Source organism: Dama dama, chromosome 17 (genome assembly GCF_033118175.1).
Source record: "Dama dama isolate Ldn47 chromosome 17, ASM3311817v1, whole genome shotgun sequence".
Classification (NCBI taxonomy): Eukaryota; Metazoa; Chordata; class Mammalia; order Artiodactyla; family Cervidae; genus Dama; species Dama dama.
In genome coordinates this window covers 21,976,415-21,996,990 of record NC_083697.1, presented here as the reverse complement: position 1 = coordinate 21,996,990, position 20,576 = coordinate 21,976,415, and the positions used below count along the sequence as shown (strand labels likewise).

Below are 20,576 nucleotides of genomic sequence, written 5' to 3'. Positions count from 1 at the left end.
GGCTCTTCTGTCCATGGGATTTTAGACAAGAATACTGGAGTGGGTTGCCATGTCCTTCTCCAAGGGATCTTCCTGACCCAGGGACCAAACCTGCATCTCCTGCATTGGAGGCAGATTCTCTACCACTGAGCCACCAGGGAAGCCCTGTTATCCCTGCTGGGTGTCCATTAAACCAGGATGGGCATTGCATCCCCAGAAGGTGTGTGGGATTTGGTGTGCACAACCACAGGCAGGCACCTGTTAGTCCCCCCACTCATAGGTCATTAGAAGAAATTGGGGTTTAGAAAGGTTAAGGAACTACCCAAGATCATATGTTGAAATGTGAAGATTGTGGATCTTGATTCCAAAGCTAACATTTTTTTCCACATAACTTGCTATACCATACTGCCCCCACTCCACAGTCCCATCAATTTTTTCTCACCAATCCCTTCAGCTATTTTCTGCTCCTTTTCTCTACCTATATAGGTCTTGCTCTGAAATCCTGAGAAATAAGAGACTAGTAAAATCTGCTCCAACCAAAGATCAAACTTATAACCCAGGTTTTTCCTCATATACTTATCAGTTTTATATAACAAGAGAAGAGGAGATTTTGAGAGTTATTCTTTGTTCAATACAATGTGAAAGAAGCTTATTCAACCAATGCCCTCTCAATCCACATCCTTCTGGTGTTAAAATAGTTCTGAGTTAAAGTTGATCATTCTGTTTAGTGGATTATCTAACTCATTTCAAAAATCATTTAGTCTTTACTTATATAAGCAATCCAATCCCATCACCAAGTTGAAGATGAACTAATCTCCTGTTCAGAACTTTACCATCTAAAACTGTGACCCCAAACATTTCTAAATTGACTTATCAACACCTCCCTTCTCATTGGATCTTTTGACTCTGCCCCAGGATTTCTCACTTTCTTGAAATAAAATACCCATCACTATATAACATAATGCTACTCATCTTTTAAGTCTCAATTATAAATTCAACTTTCCCCATGAAGTCTTTGCCCATCCAGTGCCCACCATTACCCCTCTGGATGTAACGTAACAAGGCCCCCATCCTAATGGTGCTGAGGTTCTGTAGTATCCCTTGTGATTTTTCTATACTCCAGCCAGAGTTGGGATGCAGGTAGAAATAAGGAACTTACTAATAGAAAATAAAGGTGTTTGCTTCAGCAGCAGATATACTAAAACTGGAACAATATAGAGAAGGTAAGCATGGCCCCTGCTAAGTGAATTTATTTACAAAACAGAAGTAGAGTCATAGATGGAGGAGACAAACTTATGGTTATACCAGGGGGGTGAGGAGGAGGGATAAACTGGGAGATTGGAGATCGGGACTGACACATACACATATAAAATTAAAAGACGCTTGCTCCTTGGAAGAAAAGCTAGACAGCATATTAAAAAGCAGAGACATCACTTTGCCAGCAAAGGTCCATAAAAGTGAAAGCTATGGTTTTTCCAGTAGTCATGTATGGATGTGAGAATTGGGTCATAAATAAGGCTAAGTGCCAAAGAATTGATGCTTTCAAACTGTGGTGCTGGAGAAGACTCTGTTTTTTTTTTTTTTTTTTTTTTTTGGAGAAGCCTCTTAAGAGTCCCTTGGACAGCAAGGAAATAAAACCAATCAATCCTAAAGGAAATAAACCTTGAGTATTTACTGGAAGGGCTGATGCTAAAGCTGAAGCTCCAATACTTTGGCCACCTAATGCAGATAGCTGACTTATTGGAAAAGACCCTGATGCTGGGAAAGATTGAGGGCAGGAGAAGTGGGCGACAGAGGATGAGATGGTTGTACGGTATCACTGACTCAGTGGACGTGAGTTTGAGCAAACTCAAAAAAGATAGTGAAGGACAGGGAAGCCTGGTGTGCTGCAGTCTGTGGGGTCACAGAGAGTCAGACATGACTTAGTGACTGAATAAAACCAACAGTATATGAAATAGAAAAATAATAAGAACCCACTGCATAACATAGGGAACACTATTCAGTGTTCTGTAAAGGCCTATATGAGAAAAGAATCTAAAAAGAAAAAGTGTATGTATGTGCATGTATAACTGACTCACTTTGCGGTATACCTGAACTAACACAGCATTGTAAACCAACTATGCCTCAGTTAAAAACTTAGAGAAGAAATAAAAGACAAATGTTTATGGCTAACAGTTTAAAACAGAATTCTGTGGTGAAGAATAAAATTATGCCTGCTTCTTGAATTGCATTCTATAACTCAGACCCTCACTGTCAGGCTGGACTAGTCTACACTTGGGATGAATAAATAATAAAACAGTGAATACTCACTACAGCACTCTATTATGTGCCCGGATCTGGTCTCAGCACTTTACTGAACAGCAAAAACAATGTTATAAGGTAGGTCCTGTCATTATCCCCATTTTACAGAAGAGAATCTGAGGGCCAGAGAAGTTGGATAACCAACCTAACATCACACAGCTAATACTTGACAGAGCCAGGATTCAAAGAAGGCAGTTTAACTCTATAGTGACTCATCGAATCGTATTGGGGGGAGGTAGGGTTTCAATATATGAATTTGGGGGAACACAAACATTGAGTCCATAAGAACAGGTGAGTCTGGTGCATAACCAGTATTAAGAGCTACCATATTCTCTGTGTTTGTAGAGATATAGAAGCATTCCTTTTTAATTACACAAATACTATACAAATTTTAATTAAAATGTAAATTATAAAAATTTAATTGTGCAATTAAAATTTAATTACACAATTTTTTAATAAAAAATATAGGAGTATATGGAGCAAAACAAATATGGATACATTTCCATTGTATCATATGCCCAGTTACCTTTCAGGTGTTTCTAGCACACATTCTTATATCCACTGATTATAGCAGTTTTGTGAAGTGAGAATCAGATTGGCTAAAAGGTGAGATGGTAGATCTGTCAAGATAGATTGCATATATCCACCAGAGGAACATATTGTATCTCTGGGCATCCCGTCCCCTCCACATGCTTATATCATTATCTTTCATATTCAGAAGTTCCTGCTGATCGTGCAGGTGCACAAGCGAGGCTATAAAATCTGCCTTGTGACTCATGATAATTTCTTTCATGATTCGTAGCAGGCTTAGTCATTCCTGGCAGAGCCTATTGCTGTTTGCTGTTCTGCCTCTTTTCCTCGTGGGCTAATGACTTACCTTTTCTCTGACTTCACAAGAGACATTGACCAATCTTCTCCAGGGTCCCCAGCCATTCTTGCTGAGGAGCTTATTTTGATGTTTCTGAAACTTATGCTCCTCACTCCACCCCCACGCTGGGAATACAGAGTGAGGTACAGGAGAGAACAGGCCACTCACAAGCAGACCCTGAATAGTGAAGACTTCAATAGTGAAGTCTCTCAGTCGTGCCCGACTCCTTGCGACCCCATGGACTGTAGCCTACCAGGCTCCTCCCTCCATGGGATTCTCCAGGCAAGAATACTGGAGTGGGTTGCCATTTCTTTCTCCAGGGGATCTTCCTGACTCAGGGATCGAACCCGGATCTCCTGCATTGCAGGCAGACGCTTTAACCTCTGAGCCACCAGCCTAACTCAGCTGCCTACTCTAATGTCCTCCTCACAAAGCTTCCCAAACACCAAGGTGAGAGGATTGAGACTTCTGCAGGCAGCTTAGAGGCTGACCCAGTGCGTTCAGGAAGAGTCACTTGGCCACTAGTAAATTACTAGTTCATCCTAATTCAATGACTTTGGTCTCCTATAATTCATTTGCTCTCTTCTCAAGGAAGTCCTCTGGTAAAATGTTAAGAGTTTCTTCAACCAGTAATATCTAGACAACAAAACAAACCCTGTTAGAAGTTTTTCTAAGAAATAATAAAGAGATGGAATAGCGCTATTATCTACAAAATAAGGTAGAAAAACTGAAAAAGGGAGTCTCCATGCCCATGCAGAGTCCCCAGATGGGTGGGAGATCGCCTTATGTGCTTCCCCAGATACACTCTCCAGCTTTCCCACCTGCTCTGTGCCCTGGGATGTTCATCTGTTCCGTGTGGGATGGGACAGTCCACAGAGACCACAGAGAGAAGATAAGGAAGAAGGACAGTGTAGTTGAAGTATTTATTCCTTTGGGTGCCTCTCTTTGGGGTCACCAGGGACAAGCTGTACCCATAAATCAAAGGTCACAATGCCACCTGGGTGCCCTGCCTACACAGCTCTCTTTTTCTTCAAATTTTCTCCAGCTGCTCCTCCCTCTTCTTCCGCTTTCAGCCCCTGAGGAGAGCAGAGCCCCCCTGTCACCGGCATGCCAATACATCACTCTTCCTGGCACAATCACCACACACTGCTTATGCCTTTGTAAACTTTATTAACTCCTCTTCTTAAATTACCTTATTTCAGTGTGACATCTCTTTCTGCTAGGACCACAGAAAGCAAATGGAGGATATTTTTGCATTGATAATTCTCCAAAATACCACAACAGTGCCCAGAAGAAAACCAGCATTTTAGATTAGATAAAGTAGGTAGAGTAGAAGGATGAGCAACAATGTTTTCTCTACATGAATCCCTGATGCAAAGAGCTGATTCATTGGAAAAGACTCCGATGCTGGGAAAGATTGAGGGCAGGAGAAGGGGGTGACAGAGGATGAGATGGTTGAATGGGATTACTGCATCAATGGACATGAGTTTGAGCAAACCCCAGGAGATGGTGAAGGACAGGGAAGCCTGGCATGCTACAGTCCATGGAGTCACAGAGTTGGACACAACTGAGTGACTGGACAACAATATGAATCCCAGAAAGACCTGCTAATGGGGAATTTACATGCTCTATGTCTCTAACTACTCCTGAAGAAAACGTCCCACTTGTGGATACCAGCCCCAACATAACTTATTTATTTACTCTAAAATCAAATTCTCAGGTTTCAGTAATTGCACTTTAGTCAACCAATCACAGAGGTGTCCAATTTTTAAATGACCTTTTCTCGTTTTATTGATGAGTACATTAAAGATAGCAAATGTACTGGTACTTCCCTGGTGGTCCATGGATTAAGGACCCACCTTGCAGTGCAGGGAATGCAGGTTCGATCCCTGGTCAGGGCACTAAGCTCCCACATGCTGCAGGGCAACTAAGCCCACAGACTGCAACTACTGAGCCCACAGGCCACAACTAGAGTCTGTGCACCGCAGAAAAGATCCTGCATGACGCAAGGAGACTCCACATGCTCCAACTGAGATCAGGCGCAGCCAAATAAATAGGTACGTAAATATTTAAGAACAGCAAACAAACAAATGCATTGATTTTTAAAAACAACAATCAAATGTTGCTCCCACCACAATAATAAGAACAACCAGAATTATTTACAAAGTCATAACTTTTCTTGAGAGTTGAGGTAAGGAGGCAATCAATGGAACTGAATTGTGCAGTGAAGAGTCCCTCTGGGACTTAAGGATGCACAGACGGACTCATCTTAGTCAAAGCATGGAGGGGAAAGTGGCTGAAATAGAAGTAAGTAAGAAGAAACAAGAGAAAAAATGAACAAACCCCTAAAGGCTGACAGTGGGTTAGCGTATCACTTTAGAACGACGGGAAGTGCCAGGCGTAGGGGAGTTTGCACCCACTTGCATTGCTCTTCTGCACAAGCCTCCCCTAGATTCTTAGAGAAATAGTAAGGACAGGGAAGGAGCTGAGATCAAACCTCATCAACGGTGACCTGGTGACTCTGAGGAACAGACACAAAACACTGCCTACTTCTATGGACCTTATTTTCATAAGAAGCAAAAGCTTTAAGCCATTGGAGGAAGCAAAACAGTCATTCTCAGCCCTTCCCCCCAGCATGTGGCGGAGGGTAGGAAATGCTCCTTCCTGCCCCTAGGGACTAGTCACAGACCCACTGCTTCTGTAGGCAGGGTAGAATAAAAGATATATCTTCCCTGGAGGATGTGAAGGAAACACTCTTGGACCAGTTATTCTGCACCAATAAAAAACGATTTGCTTCTGCTGGGGGAGAGGAGAGAGTATTTCTCCTGCCCCGAACTCACCACAGACTCAAGGCAGAGTCTGGCTGCCAAAGAAGCAAAGGGAATGAATACTCACAAGGGCACACTTTTGAAGCCTCGGCATACTGCCTGGAACTGAGGTTGGACCAGGAAAATCAAGAACTTCTGCCCTCATTACAAGCTCACCACTGAGTAATATGCAAGTGCAACTGGGAAAGGGGCAAGACCATGGACCAAGGCAGGTGACCAAGAATGAATAAAAGCTGAGCGTGTAGAATACCAAAAAAACTCCTCAGTACCCCAAGCCCCATACAAAGGACAAGGTGAAGATAACCCACTGTTAGAAGAATTTGAAGCCTCTGATTTCACTGAGGATGACAACAGCAGTAACAAAACCCAAATCTTGCTTAAATACTGACTGTTGGTTATTTAATTGCTAAGCTGTGTCCAACTCTTTGCGACCCCATGAGCTGTAGCCCGCCAGTCTTCTTTGTCCATGAGATTTCCCAGGCAAGAATACTAGAGTGAGTGGGTTGCTGTTTCCTTCTCCAAGCGATCTTCCCAACCCAGAGATCAAACGAGCGTCTCCTGCATTGAAGGCAGATTCTTTGCTGTCTGAGCCACCATGGAAGCCCTGAATACTAACCAGATTGATTCAATATCCCACGGTAATAACCCAGCAGAAGAAGAGTGGCTGTTCCTGGATCTGGAACTATTTAATTCAAGGTCTATTATTCTTCAACACACAATGTACACAATGCATTAAAAAAAATAAGACTCAAAAAAGCAAGGAAAAAAATCGACGTACTGTCAAGAGATAAATCAATCAACAGAATCAGAAACAATGACCTAGATATCGTACTTCACATAAGGATTTTAAAATAACTATAAATAATTTGTTTAAGTATATGGTGGAAAAAGTGGGCAACATGCATGGACAGACTGAGAGTATCAGAAAGAAATGGAAAACTATAATAAAATGCTAAATGGAAAAAAATCATGATATAAGAAATCAACAGTTCCTTTATTGAGCATAGCTGAGGAAAGAATCGATGACTTTGAAGACAGAAAAGTGGAAATTAACCAAAAATTAAACAAAATGACAAAAAAAGAGTGATGAAAGAGAAAAGAGCATCCAAGAGCTGTGAGATGATGTCAAATCATCTAACATAGATGAAAGTGTACTCCTACAAGGAGGAGAGAACAGGGAAGAATCACTCCAAGAGATAATGCCTAAATTTCCTGAAATTAATGAAAGACAAAACCCCACAAACCTAAAAAAGCACAGAGAACCCCGAACAGGATACACACACGGGCACACACACGTATCATAGTCAGGCTGCTGCAAAAATATAAAAAATAAAGAGAAAATCTTCAAGGCAACCAGAGGGGTAAAAAATCATTACCTAGAGAATAACAAAGAGAAGAATAACAGTGGACTTTTTGTCAGTAACTGTGTTACAAAAGAACAGTAGAGCAACATCTTAATGATGGTGATGAAAAAAGCTGTCCATCCAGCGAAAATTCAAAAATGAAAGGAAATACTATCTATGTCAGTAGAGTTTGCTTTTGGCATTTACACAAAACCACAGAAATTCACAACACTTGTTAAACTGTATTGCATGATATACACTTATATACTTGCACCCAATTTGTATTGTGATCTACTCAAGAACAAGGACTTTTATTTATTTTTTTTCTCCAGTGCCAGATACAGTGCCTGGCACCCAGAATGTGCTCAGTAAGTGTTTCTGATTGATCAAATCAACTTAAACCGAGGTCCTCTGTGCGTACATGTGTGCATGCTCAGTCGCTCAGTCTAAGGTAGTTCATTTAAATAATCCTTATTAAACAAGTATTTCTGGTGCCTACCATGTGCAAAGCAGCATCTATTAAATTCGGAGTTAAAACAATTTATTGAGGTATTCAGAGACTTTTTGAGTATAAATAATGTCTTTCTGGGGTTTTCCAGGTGGATTAGTGGTAAAAGAATCTGCCTACCAATGCAGGAGACACAAAAGATGCAGGTTTAATCCCCAGATCAGGAAGAACCCCTGGAGTAGGAAATGGCAACCCACTCCAGTATTCTTGCCTGGAAAATACCATAGACAGAGGAGCCTGGGTACAGTCCATGGGAGTGCAAAGGACTGGACGCAACTGAAGTGACTTAGCATGCAGGCGTGCAATGTCTTCCTATCTTACCATCATTTTTACCACTATTAGTACTGCTGTAGTATGTTATGCCCACATTACACAGAACATTTTACAATGTGATCTAGTGACAAATCAAAGATTGTCAAGGAAAAGAAAATACTGAGGCTGTCTATACACATTTTGAAGCAATAAGTTTTAATTAAATTATTGAGATAGTATTGAATATTTATCAATGTGATAATCATAGGAATGGTCTGTATTTCTACGTTTCTGTTGTTTGTGGTATGGGGTATCTTAATTTAATCAATTATTCAAGTGGAAGTGCTTCAGAAATTGTGCTACCACTAGTCCTGCGTAACATGTGAAAAAAGGGAGGATGACAGAAGTGATAAAGCAATAGAGACACCCAAAATTTATACATTACAATTGTGTATGCACCTAGGTATACACATTTTACGGGCTTCCCTGGTGGTTCATTCAGATGGTAAAGAATCCACCTGCAATGCAGGAGACCTGGGTTCAATCCCTGGGTTGGGAAGATCCCCTGGAAGAGGGAATGGCAACCTACTCTAGTATTCTTGCCTGGAAAATCTTCAGGGACAGAGGAGCCGGGTGGGCTATAGTCCATGGTGTCGCAAAGAGTCAGACACGACTGAGCGATTAAGCATACACTCACACACATACACATCTATATATGTAAGTTTCAGTCTTCTTGGTGTTAATCATACATTTTCAGTTTAGTACATAATTTGTGCAAAACTGAATATAACTTTACAGTTACATTCATGCATGATTAAGTAATTTTCAGGATCACATATTCATGCCATTATTGAGCACTATTTTGTATCAAGAAATGTGATATCCTAATGTAGGATGTTACTATAAGCAAGCCTAGAAGGTAAATTTTCCATTGTATTAAAAACATGCAAAAAAAAACAACAATAAGAACATGCAAAGCAAATGATTTGTACAAACTACATATGTCTATATGCATACTTATACACATTAACAAGCAGAACATAATATTAGAATCATTTTTAAACCTTGTTTTAAAATGAGAAGTATGTTTTATTTTGTTACTGAAAAATGTCAAGGAACAATGCAGTAAAACCCATATGCTGCCAAGTCGTTTCAGTCGTGTCTGACTCTGTGCAACCCCACAGACGGCAGCCCGCTAGTCTCTGCCGTCCCTGGGATTCTCCAGGCAAGAACACTGGAGTGGGTTGCCATTTCCTTCTCCAATGCATGAAAGTGAAAAGGGAAAGTGAAGTCGCTCAGGTCGTGTCCGACTCCTAGTGACCCCATGGACTGCAGCCTACCAGGCTCCTCCGTCCATGGGATTCTCCAAGCAAGAGTACTGGAGTGGGTTGCCATTGCCTTCTCCACTAACCTCACCTAAATTCACTAAGTAGTAATGCTTTTGCCACATCTGATCTCCTTTCTTCCCTCATCCCCTCCCCATACACATGTGAATATTCTTTTCTCAACCATCCAAAAGTTAAGCTGCATACATACATCAGAACACATCACCTCTAAATATTTCAGTTCTCAAGAAAATGTGATTCCTCTACACAACTTCACACCAGTACCACAAATAACAAGCCGTCATATCCAAACTTTCTCAATTGTTTCATCATGTCCTTTTTGCTAGATTATTTTTTCAGTCCAGGTTCTAATAATCAAGGTTGATATATTTCATTTGGCTGTTATGCCTGCTTCAGTTCAGTTCAGTTCAGTTCAGTTGCTCAGTCATGTCCAACTCTTTGCGACCCCATGAATCGCAGCACGCCAGGCCTCCCTGTCCATCACCAACTCCCAGAGTTTATTCAAACCCATGTCCATCAAGTTGGTGATGCCTGCTTAGACTCCCTCAATTTTCATCTGTATCTTTGTTTCCTCTGTTTATAATATTAAACTATTTGAAGAGTCCTGCAGAACATTCCATATCCAGGATTTGTCTGTTCCCTTGTGTTAGGTTCAGATTGAACATTTCTGGCAGAACACATTGTAGGTGATGCTATATTCCTCCTGTCACTTCACATCAGGAGGCAGGACTTCAGGCTATCCTACTACTGGCAGTGCCAAGGTCCATCACTTGGTTACTGTGGTCACCTCTCCATTATAAAGGCATATTTTGTCTCTCTGTAATCAATAAGTTATCTGCGGGCTGATACTTTAATGTCATCAGTCGTGTCCGACTCTTCATTGACCCCATGGACTGGAGCCTGCCAGGCTTCTCTGTCCATGGAATTCTCGAGGCAAGAATACTAGAGTGGGCTGTCATTTTCTTCTCCAGGGGATCTTTCCAACCCAGGGATCGAACCCAAGTCTCCTGTACTGCAGGCAAATTCTTTACCATCTGAACCAACAGGCAAGTTCCCAAACTGAGAGACTATCTTGTTCTCCAAGAATCTTTCACCTACTGTTTAAGGTGAAACATCTATTCTTGATGATCTGAATCAGTTTTTACATTGGAGGTTACAAAATAGTGATTTTTCTCATCCTATCAGTCTTTCTTCCTGGTGGCTCAGACAGTAAAGCGTCTGCCTACAATGTGGGAGACCCAGGTTCAATCCCTGGGTTGGGAAGATCCTCTGGAGAAGGAAATGGCAACCCACTCCAGTACTCTTGCCTGGAAAATCCCATGGACGAAGGAGATTGGTAGGTTACAGTCCACGGGGTCGCAAAGAGTCGGACACGACTGAGCGACTTCATTTCACATCAGTCTTTCTATATTTATTAGGGGGGAAGTATGCTTTAAACAAACACTGAATAAAATGGTAAAATTTCATCAACCAAACAGTGTTATAAATTCTCATCATCAGGTCTTAGTACTCTTGAAAATGATCCTGGTAATTCAACTAAGTTTTTCAAGTTCAGATATAGATTGATGACCCAAAAGTGTCTGAGATACCTCAGGACCTCAGCTCATTTTCAACTGGACCCCACCATGAGGTAAGCCAAGCATACAGGTTGCGTTGGGTGTCACTGCCTCCAGGGATCCATTTCTCATTAAGCTCAGATGGAGACAATCACTCTATTTGTGCCCAAGCTGTGCCCTGTTCAAACCTTCATCAGACACCTCTGACACTTCATTACACACAATTATGGTTGTATTTACTTCCTTCGGGCTTCCCCGGTGGCTCAGACAGTAAAGAATCTGCCTGCAGTGCAGGAGACCCAGGTTCAGTCCCTGGGTCAGGAAGATGTTCTGGAGAGAATGGCTGCTCATTTCAGTATTCTTGCTGGGAGAATTCCATGGACAGAGGAGCCTGGTGGGCTACAGTCCATGGGGTCGCAAAGAGTCAGACACAACTGAGTGACTAACATACACAGTCACTTCCTTCTCATGGATAAGCTCAGGGAGGATAGAAACCTTTTCTTATTGGCCTTACCCATAACATCTAGGACGCTGCCCAATGCATACTGAATTAACATGAAGTCACACACAATCTACATCATCTAACAAAACCCCTGAGAGGTAAGTAGGGCACATGTCCCTTATTTATTTTATATGGAGAGCAACTCAGAGAGGTTAAGTGACCTGTTTTCAGGAGGCTGTTTTCCTATCCAGTGGTGGCAGACTACAGCACAATCACTACTCAAGAATAAATTCCAATGATGCTCATCCAGTGGTTTGGCGATTTCTAGGAATGGGAAAAAGCACCTCAAATGCTTGTTTCTATCACAAAATGCCCTGCCCATTTTCTCCAAACTTCCTTTTCTTGGATTTTTTTCATTTTTCTAATTTTTACAGCTATTATTTATTAACTCATTATGCATTATGCAGGGCTTCCCTGCAGTAAAGAATCTGCCTGCAATGCAGAAGACCTGGGTTCCATCCTTGGGTCTGGAAGATTCCCTGAAGGAGGGCATGCCAACCCACTCCAGTATTCTTGCCTGGAGAAATCTCATGGACAGAGGAGACTGATGGGTCACAGCCCATGAGGTAGGTCACCAAGAGTCGAACTAAGTCGACTAAGCAATTAACACTTTCACTTATGCAAATATGAAACAGAAACAAGCAAGTACTAAATAACTTGCCCCATCACATTTCCAAAAATCAAAGGGGCCAGGATTTACCCAGATGGTCCAGAGTGCAGGCTGTAACCCTCTTGTGACGGCACCTTAATCACTGCTGTAGAGCAGAGACAATGTCAGGCCCTGGCAAAGAACCACTTAGATAGGAATTATTAGTCTCCTCATTTACATAGGAGGTAGTCTCACAGAGAGATTAAGTAACTTCAAGTTAGCTAGTAACAAGCAAAACAAGACTTTTGAACCCATATGACCTTACTCCATGGCCAGAGCTCTTAATCATTGATCTGTGCTCTGTGTATGCTAAGTCACTTCACTTGTGTCTGACTCTTTGTGACTTTATGGACGGTAGCCCGCCAGGCTCCTCTGTCCATGGGATTCTGGAGGCAAGAATACTGGAGTGGGTTGCCATACCCTCCTCCAGGGAATTTTCCTAACCCAGGGATTGAACCCACATCTCCTGCATTGGTAGGCAGGTTCTTCACCACTAGTGCCACCTGATCATTGATCTACTACCTCTTTAACTTGTTGCTTCCCCATCAATGTTCAAGTACACACTCCTTCTTACACAATGGCCTTTACAGAGGAAAGGAAATAAGCAGTTGTGCTAAAAATAAAACAGGTAATATTTACTGAACACTTACTGTGTACCAGGAAGTGTTCTGAGTATTTTCAATGTATTATTACATTTTATCCTCATATTTACTCCATAAAGTAGGTTTTGCTTTAACCATGCCTCACACATGTTCATTTAATCCTTGCAACAAATATTCTGACAAGCAATGATGGTGAAAATCCTTGAGATTTTATCTCAGGAATATAACTGGTTCATGAAAATGTACACAGAATATGCAGCTTTGCAGAGAGACCCTCACATGAAACTGCAGTGAAACTCCAAGTTTGTTCACAGAGCACTGTGTTCCTTCACTCTTTACTTGGTGCAGTAACAATAAACATTATTCTCCTGTCTCAAGAAAAACTGAAAAAATTATCTACCTCAGCAACAAGTTAAACAGCATAGATCTATTTTCTTTAATCACTAATTTTGGGGGTTCATGATGAAACTACACTTAGTGGTATTTACTTTCTTTTTCAACAAACTTTGTAGTCAAATGCTTTTATTTAAAACTCTGTTAAATGCATATTGCAAAGTGAATGAAGCCAAACTAAAAAGGCTACATGCCGTATAATTCTAACTCTATGACACTAGAAAAACTGTGGAAACAACAAAAGCATCAGTGGTTGCCAGGGTTTCAGAGGGAGGGTGAAGGTGGGATGGATAGAGAGCATAGAGAATTTTTAGGGCAGTGATATCATTCAGTATGATATTGTAATGGTGGATACACGTCATTAAATATTTGTCAAAATCCATAGAACTTACAAAGAATAAACCTCAGTGTCAACTATGGGCTTTAATTATTAACAATGTAACAATACTGGCTCATTGATTATTACACATACCATGCTGATGCAAGATGTTAATAACAGGGAAAACTGGGGGCAAGAGGGTATGATGGGGTATATGGGAATTCCGTGCATTTTCTGCTTATTTTTCTGTAAACCTAAAACTGTTCAACAGATAAAGTAAATTATTTTAATATCATGTATAATAATTACACATGTGAATATATAATGTTCCTGTTACAGATAGAATGTACATATATATGTGTATGTTTCTAGAATGTACATATATATGTTGCAGAAGAACATGAAGTCACTTCCGTCAGACCATCGAAATATCAATACTAGTGCAACTCCCCTTCTTACTGAGAAGGAAACCTCCTAGTTAGTTGTGCTGTGGGATATGGTCTGTCCTGTTGTCAACTCTGGGAAGTTCATCAGGAATAAATTTACAAGATGTTAACTGAAAAGCCCAGTAAAGCCAAATTTAAGAACATTTCACCACGTGATACATTGAGCACATTGTAAATACTATTCTTTGTCGTATATCCCCATTCCTGTTGCCAACAGAGCACACACATGCCAAAAGGATTTTGCCTAGGGCACACTTTCAAGACCCCTGGAGATTAGAAGGCATGAGCATGGTAGGGGGCAGGGTAAAGAAATCCATTAACTCTGAAAGAAGCACCAGAAAGAAATAAGATTCTATCAACAAAGTTGTATATGTGTGTGTGTGTGTGTATGTGTGAGTTTGGCAGGAGAAGGTTGGGGGTGGAAAGTAGGAATGGAATGAGATTTTAAGATGGAAATGAATCCACCCCACAAAATCACTGCAGACGGTGAACGCAGCCATGAAGTGTTAAAAGATGCTTATTCCTTGGAAGGAAAGTTATGACCAACCTAGATAGCATGTGAAAAAGCAGAGACATTACTTTGTCACAAAGGTCTGTCTAGTCAAGACTATGGTTTTTCTAGTAGTCATGGATGGATGTGAGAGTTGGACTATAAACAAAGCTCAGCGCAGAAGAATTGAAGAACTGTGGTGATGGAGAAGACTCTTGAGAGTCCCTTGGACTGCAAGGAGATCCAACCAGTCCATCCTAAAGGGTATCAGTCCTGGGTGTTCATTGGAAAGACTGATGTTGAAGCTGAAACTCCAATACTTGGGCCACCTGATGCGAAGAACTGACTCATTTGAAAAGACCCTGATGCTGGGAAAGATTGAAGGTGGGAGGAGAAGGGGACGACAGAGGATGAGATGGTTGGATGGCATCACCAACTCAATGGAGATAAGTTTGGGTAAACTCCAGGAGTTGGTGATGGAAAGGGAAGCCTGGCATGCTGCGGTCCATGGGGTCGCAAAGAGTTGGACACGACTGAGGGACTGAACTGAACTGAACTAGGTGACAATCTTTAGGAAAGGAATTGTTGGGTCATTTTGGATTTCTGGATTTCAGCTGCCTCATCTCTAAAATGAGACAGTTGCATGCATGCCAAGTTGCTTCAGTCATGTCTGATTCTTTGTGACCCTATGAACTGTAACCCACCAGGTTCCTCTGTTCATGGGATTTCCCAGGCAAGAATCCTGGAGTGGGATTGTTGGATTAGAGGAAGTGCAAATCCTCAAATTTACTAAACAAAGTCAAATTGTTTCTAATTTTATTTCTCCTCTTCTATATCTTGCTTTATCATATTCTTTTTGGTGTATTTTGAAGAGCAGAGGTTTTTAGTAAAGTCTAATTTATAAACTCTTTCATATTTAATATTTGTGTGTCCTAAGAAAGCTTGCCTGTCCCAAATACTTTCTTCTAGGAGTTTTATGGTTTTAATTTTCCATTTAGGTCTCCAATCAATTCAGTTTTTTAATATAGTGAAGTATTATGGATCAAAATTAATTTCCTTCAGTACAACTAGTGTCTTCTATCTACTTATTTCAGTATTACCTGCTTAAAAAAAAGAAAAGAAAAGCCATCATTTTCTCATGAGTTACCTTGGTATCTTTGTCAAAAATTAATTGTCCATATGTACGAGAACTTATCACTAGTCTATTCATTCGCTTTAATCAGTTTTCATTCCAATCCAAAAGAAAGCCAATGCCAAAAATATTCAAACTACCATACAGCTGCACTGAGCTCACACACCAGCAAAGTAATACTCAAAATTCTCCAAGCCAGGTTTCAACAGTACATGAACTATGAACTTCCAGATATTCAAGCTGTATTTAGAAAAGCCAGAAGAACCAGAGATCAAATTGCCAACATCTGTTGGATCATCGAGAAAGCAAGAGAGTTCCAGAAAAACATGAACTTCTGCTTTATTGATTACACCAAAGCCTTTGACTGTGTGGATCACAACAAACTGTGGGAAATTCTTAAAGAGACAGGAATACCAGACCACCTTACCTGCCCCCTGAGAAATCTGTATGCAGGTTAAGAAGCAACAGTTAGAACTGGACTTGGAACAACAGACTGGTTCCAAATTGGGAAAGGAGTACATCAAGGCTATATATTATCACCCTGCTTATTTAACTTATATGCAGAGTATATCATGCAAAATGCCGGGTTGAATAAAGCACAAGCTAGAATCAAGATTGCCAGGAGAAATATCAATAACCTCAGATCTGTGGATGACACCACCCTTATGGCAGAAAGAGAAGAACTATAGAGTCTCTTGAAAAATATGAAAGACGAGAGTGAAAAAGTTGGCTTAAAACTCAACATTGAAGAAACTAAGATCATGGCATCTAATCCCATCAGTTCAGTTAAGTTCAGTCGCTCAGTCGTGTCCAGCTGTTTGTGATCCCACGGACTGCAGCATGCCAGGCTTCCCTGTCCATCACCAACTCCCAGAGTTTACTCAAACTCATGTCCCTTGAGTCAGTGATGCCATCCAACCATCTCATCCTCCATCGTCCCTTTCTCCTCCCACCTTCAATCTTTCCCAGCATTAGGGTCTTTTCCAATGAGTCAGATTGTATCAGGTGCCCAAAATATTGGAGTTTCAGCTTCAGAATCAGTCCTTCCAATAAATATTCAGGGCTGATCTCCTTTAGGATGGACTGGTTGAATCTCCTTGCTGTCCAAGGGGCTCTCAAGAATCTTCTCAAACACCACAGTTCTGGTCCCATCACTTCATGGCAAATAGATGGGGAAACAATGGAAACAGAGACAGACTTTATTTTCTTGGGCTCCAAAATCACAGCAGATGGTGACAGCAGCCATGAAATTAAAAGACACTTGCTTCTTGCAAGAAGAGCTATGACCAACCTGGACAGCATATTAAAAAGCAGAGACATTACTTTGCCAACAAAGGTCCATCTAGTCAAAGCTATGGTTTTTCCAGTAGTCATGTATGGATGTGAGAGTTGGACTATAAACAAAGCTGAGTGCCAAAGAATTGATGCTTTTGAATTGTGGTGTTGGAGAAGACTCTTGAGAGTCCCTTGGAGAGCAAGGAGGTCAAACCAGTCAATCCAAAAGGAAATCAGTCCTGAATATTCACTGGAAGGACTGATGCTGAAGCTGAAACTCTAATACTTTGGCCACCGATACAAAGAACTGACTCATTTGAAAAGACCCTGATGCTGGGAATGATTGAAGGTAGGAGGAGAATGGGACGACAGAGATGAGATGGTTCGATGGCATCACTGACTCGATGGACATGAGTTTGAGCAAGCTCTGGGAGTTGGTGATAGACAGGGAAGCCTGGTGTGCTGCAGTCCATGGGGTTGCAAGGCGTCGGACATGACTGAGTAACTGAACTGAACTGAAATTGTTCTACATATGTGCTTGCTTAGTTGTATCAGCGGTGTCTGATTCTTTGAGATTCTATGGACTGTAGGCCACCAGACTCCTCTGTCCATGAGATTCTCCAGGCAAGAATACTGGAGTGGGTTGCCATTCCCTTCTGCAGGGTATCTTCCTGACTCAAGGATTGAATCTTCATCTTTTATATTTCCTGCGCTGACAGGCAGGTTCTTTACCACTGGCACCAAGGTGGCTCAGCGGGTAAAGAATCTGTCTGCAATGTAGCAGACCTGAGTTCAATCCCTGGGTTGGGAAGATCCCCTGGAGGGGGCCATGGCAACCAACCCATTCCAGTATTCTTGCCTAGAGAATCCCATGGACAGAGGAGCACGGTCCACAGGGTTGCAAGTTCTACATACCTGTTCTTATGTAAATACCTCACGTTTTTTGTTGCTATAGCTTTATAACAAATCTTGAAATCAGGTAGTGTTTAGTTCTCGAAAACCTTATTGATTCCCTTTCAAAATTGTTATGGCTCTTTCAGATTTGGGGTCTTTACAATAATTACATTTTGAACTGACATAAATTTCTATCTGAAAAAAGCCTATTAAGATTTTGATTGGGATTGAGTTGAATGCTAGATCAATATGAGAGAACTGATACCTCAAAAATATTGAATCTTCCCGTCTATGAACATGGAGTATCTATCCAGTTGTTTGGCAATTCATTAAATTCTCTGAACAAAATTTTATAGCTTTCAGTATACAGATCTTGCAAATATTTTGATAAATTTATCCCTTAGTGTTTAATATATTTGGAAGTTAGAGAAGGTATTTTTTAAATTAATTAATTTGTTTTAATTGGAGGCAAATCACTTTACAATATTGTGGTGGTTTGTGCCATACATTGACATGAATCAGCCGCAGGGGTACATGTGTTTCCCGTCCTGAACCCCCTCCCACCCCCCTCCCCATTCCATCCCTCCGGGTTGTTCCAGAGCACCAGCTTTGAGGGCCCCGTTTCATGCATTGAACTTGGACTGGTCATCAATTTCACATATGGTAAATACATGTTTTAGTGCTATTCTCTATAATCATCCCACCCTCGCCTAGAGAAGGTATTTTTATTTTTCAGTTTGTATGGTTGGCATATAGAAAAACTATTGATTTTTGCTTATTGGTCTTATTTCCTGCAACCAGCTAGGTTAGTTTATTGGTAGCTTCCTAATCCATTGTTCTCAGTTATCCATGGCCCTCCCCTCTAGACTATTGGCTCTGGATTCTGTGACATCTTTCCTTTATGGTAAACAAACATCTGTTTGTAGCTGTGAAGCTTTCTCAATTGGGCTGCTGCTTTCTGCCGTCAGAAAACTGATGGACCAAAGGCCTCATTTCATTGTGTATTGTCTGTCTTTCCTTTTTCACTCCAAACTGATGATATTTTCCCAACACAAGTCTTCCAAAAGCCCCATCCCTGTGTCATGGTCATAAGGCAGTGTTCTAAGAGGATGACAGTAAAAATTAATTTTTTTTCCATTGTAACAGGATTCTCTCTCCCCTCTTCTGGGCTATTCTTATGTGTCATGATTATTTCTTTGTACATTTTAATGTCTTTTAAAGAAGAGAAGAAAGAAGAAAACATAGTCTTTTATATTAGTTCACATATTTACCATTTTTGATGCTCACTTTTGTCTATGGGTTTTAGTTACTGTTTGATCTCATTGTTTGGATATATCTCCATCGCCCATCTCACTTTGTACTATTATCGTCATACATATAAGATCTTCAGGTGCTATTTGCCCAACAATACATTTTTATAATTATAGTTTCATGCAATTATATTTTCAATAACTAAAAGAAGAAAAAATCATAAAATCTTTGCAATGCCCAGATTAGTTTATGTAAGACAGCTTGAGAGGGAGAATGTGTGTTTGTGAAGAAATACTGATCACTAAAATTTTATATTCTGATTCACTAGCACAGTTGGCTGCAGTGCAATCCTAATGAGATAAAATTGTTGAAGTTTCCTATGCAGAAAGAAAGACTCTATTTCATCTTTCTTCATAAAACTTGATGGAGTAAGTAAATACTACTAAGAAGGAAACAGAGATTAAATTGCTGACATAGCTGACAAGCAGTGCAGGTAGGATTTAAACACAGTCTGTTTCTATGGTCTGTGTTGCATCCCAAACAGTATTTTCCATAGTAACCACTGTTTGGGTTCCTCCAGACCCTTTCAAAATCATCTAGTTACACCCAGGACCTTGCAGGTGTGTGTCACAGGCCCATGATAATTTTAGCTGCTGTGTCGCATACACCATCTTCTCTAACATCCTTGCTCTGATCTGCTTCCCCCCAGTTATCCCTCCTGAATCAGCCAACCCCCCTCCTGAAAGCATTGTTACTGATGGTGCCGCCGCTCCACTGCGGGCCTCTCCTGCCAATGGTCTTCCGTGCCATGCTGCAGCTGCCAGCTTGCACGCAGTCACTGACGCAGCAGGGGCCACGCTGCCAAAATCTCCTGTTGCTGGCAAAGGTCACAACCTGCTAGCAGGAGTGCTGGACTGAGTCAGGCCTCTGTCTCCCCCCACTCCCATGGCCTCAGTCAAAAGTCAAGGTGGGAAACCTGAGCCAAGAGGCAGACACCGCTCTCTTCAGAAGTCCTCCTCCCCCGAAGGCTGAGTACTGACCATGACCGCACGCTAAGGGCCCCACTCTCTTTTAGGATAAATTCTTCTTCGAGAAGGTAATTCATTTCAGATGTAAGTGGATTCTTGGCAGGTGTGTACCACCAGTCCTGTCTCCTGATTCACTGCAATAAGTTCAAGAAGTTCTGTTAAGTTCAAGTAAATTTAGCTGAGCTTTCCACAACAGTGACATCTTCAGAACCCAGTGTTTGGTGTTGGTCAATAAGTATGTCTATGTAGACCAGATCAATGCACTAGCATCAGATTCCTATGTAACTAATGCTATTATTCATGTTTTAAAAACAGCAACAAATTTAAAAGCTTTTTTCTAGTGTTTTTCATTCTGATAAACGATATTTTCATATACAGGGAAAGAAGATCTTTCCTGAAAAATGTAAGACAGACTTCTAACTTGATATTCTAAAAAAAATTCTTTTGGTACTGAAACAGAATAATCAACTTTGAAGAACTACCTATTCAGTACAATTTACTGCTTCAGTGTTATTTTCAATGTTATTTTTCCGAGAGATTAAGCATAATATCTTAGAATTGTTTATATCAATATTTTAAAGTAAAGATGATTGACAAGTAAAATTATGGTTTTT

At 40.9% G+C, this 20,576-nt stretch overlaps 1 long non-coding RNA gene and 1 other non-coding gene across 2 annotated transcripts in view; one reads left to right on the top strand and one right to left on the bottom strand.

The window, feature by feature from the left end:
• Positions 1–20,576, bottom strand: part of LOC133071638 (uncharacterized) — a 264,630-nt gene that overhangs the window by 138,379 nt on the left and 105,675 nt on the right. The window lies entirely within an intron of this gene.
• Positions 1,158–1,260, top strand: LOC133071998 (U6 spliceosomal RNA). Its single transcript, XR_009696608.1, has one exon. It is a non-coding gene; the product is annotated as a U6 spliceosomal RNA (small nuclear RNA).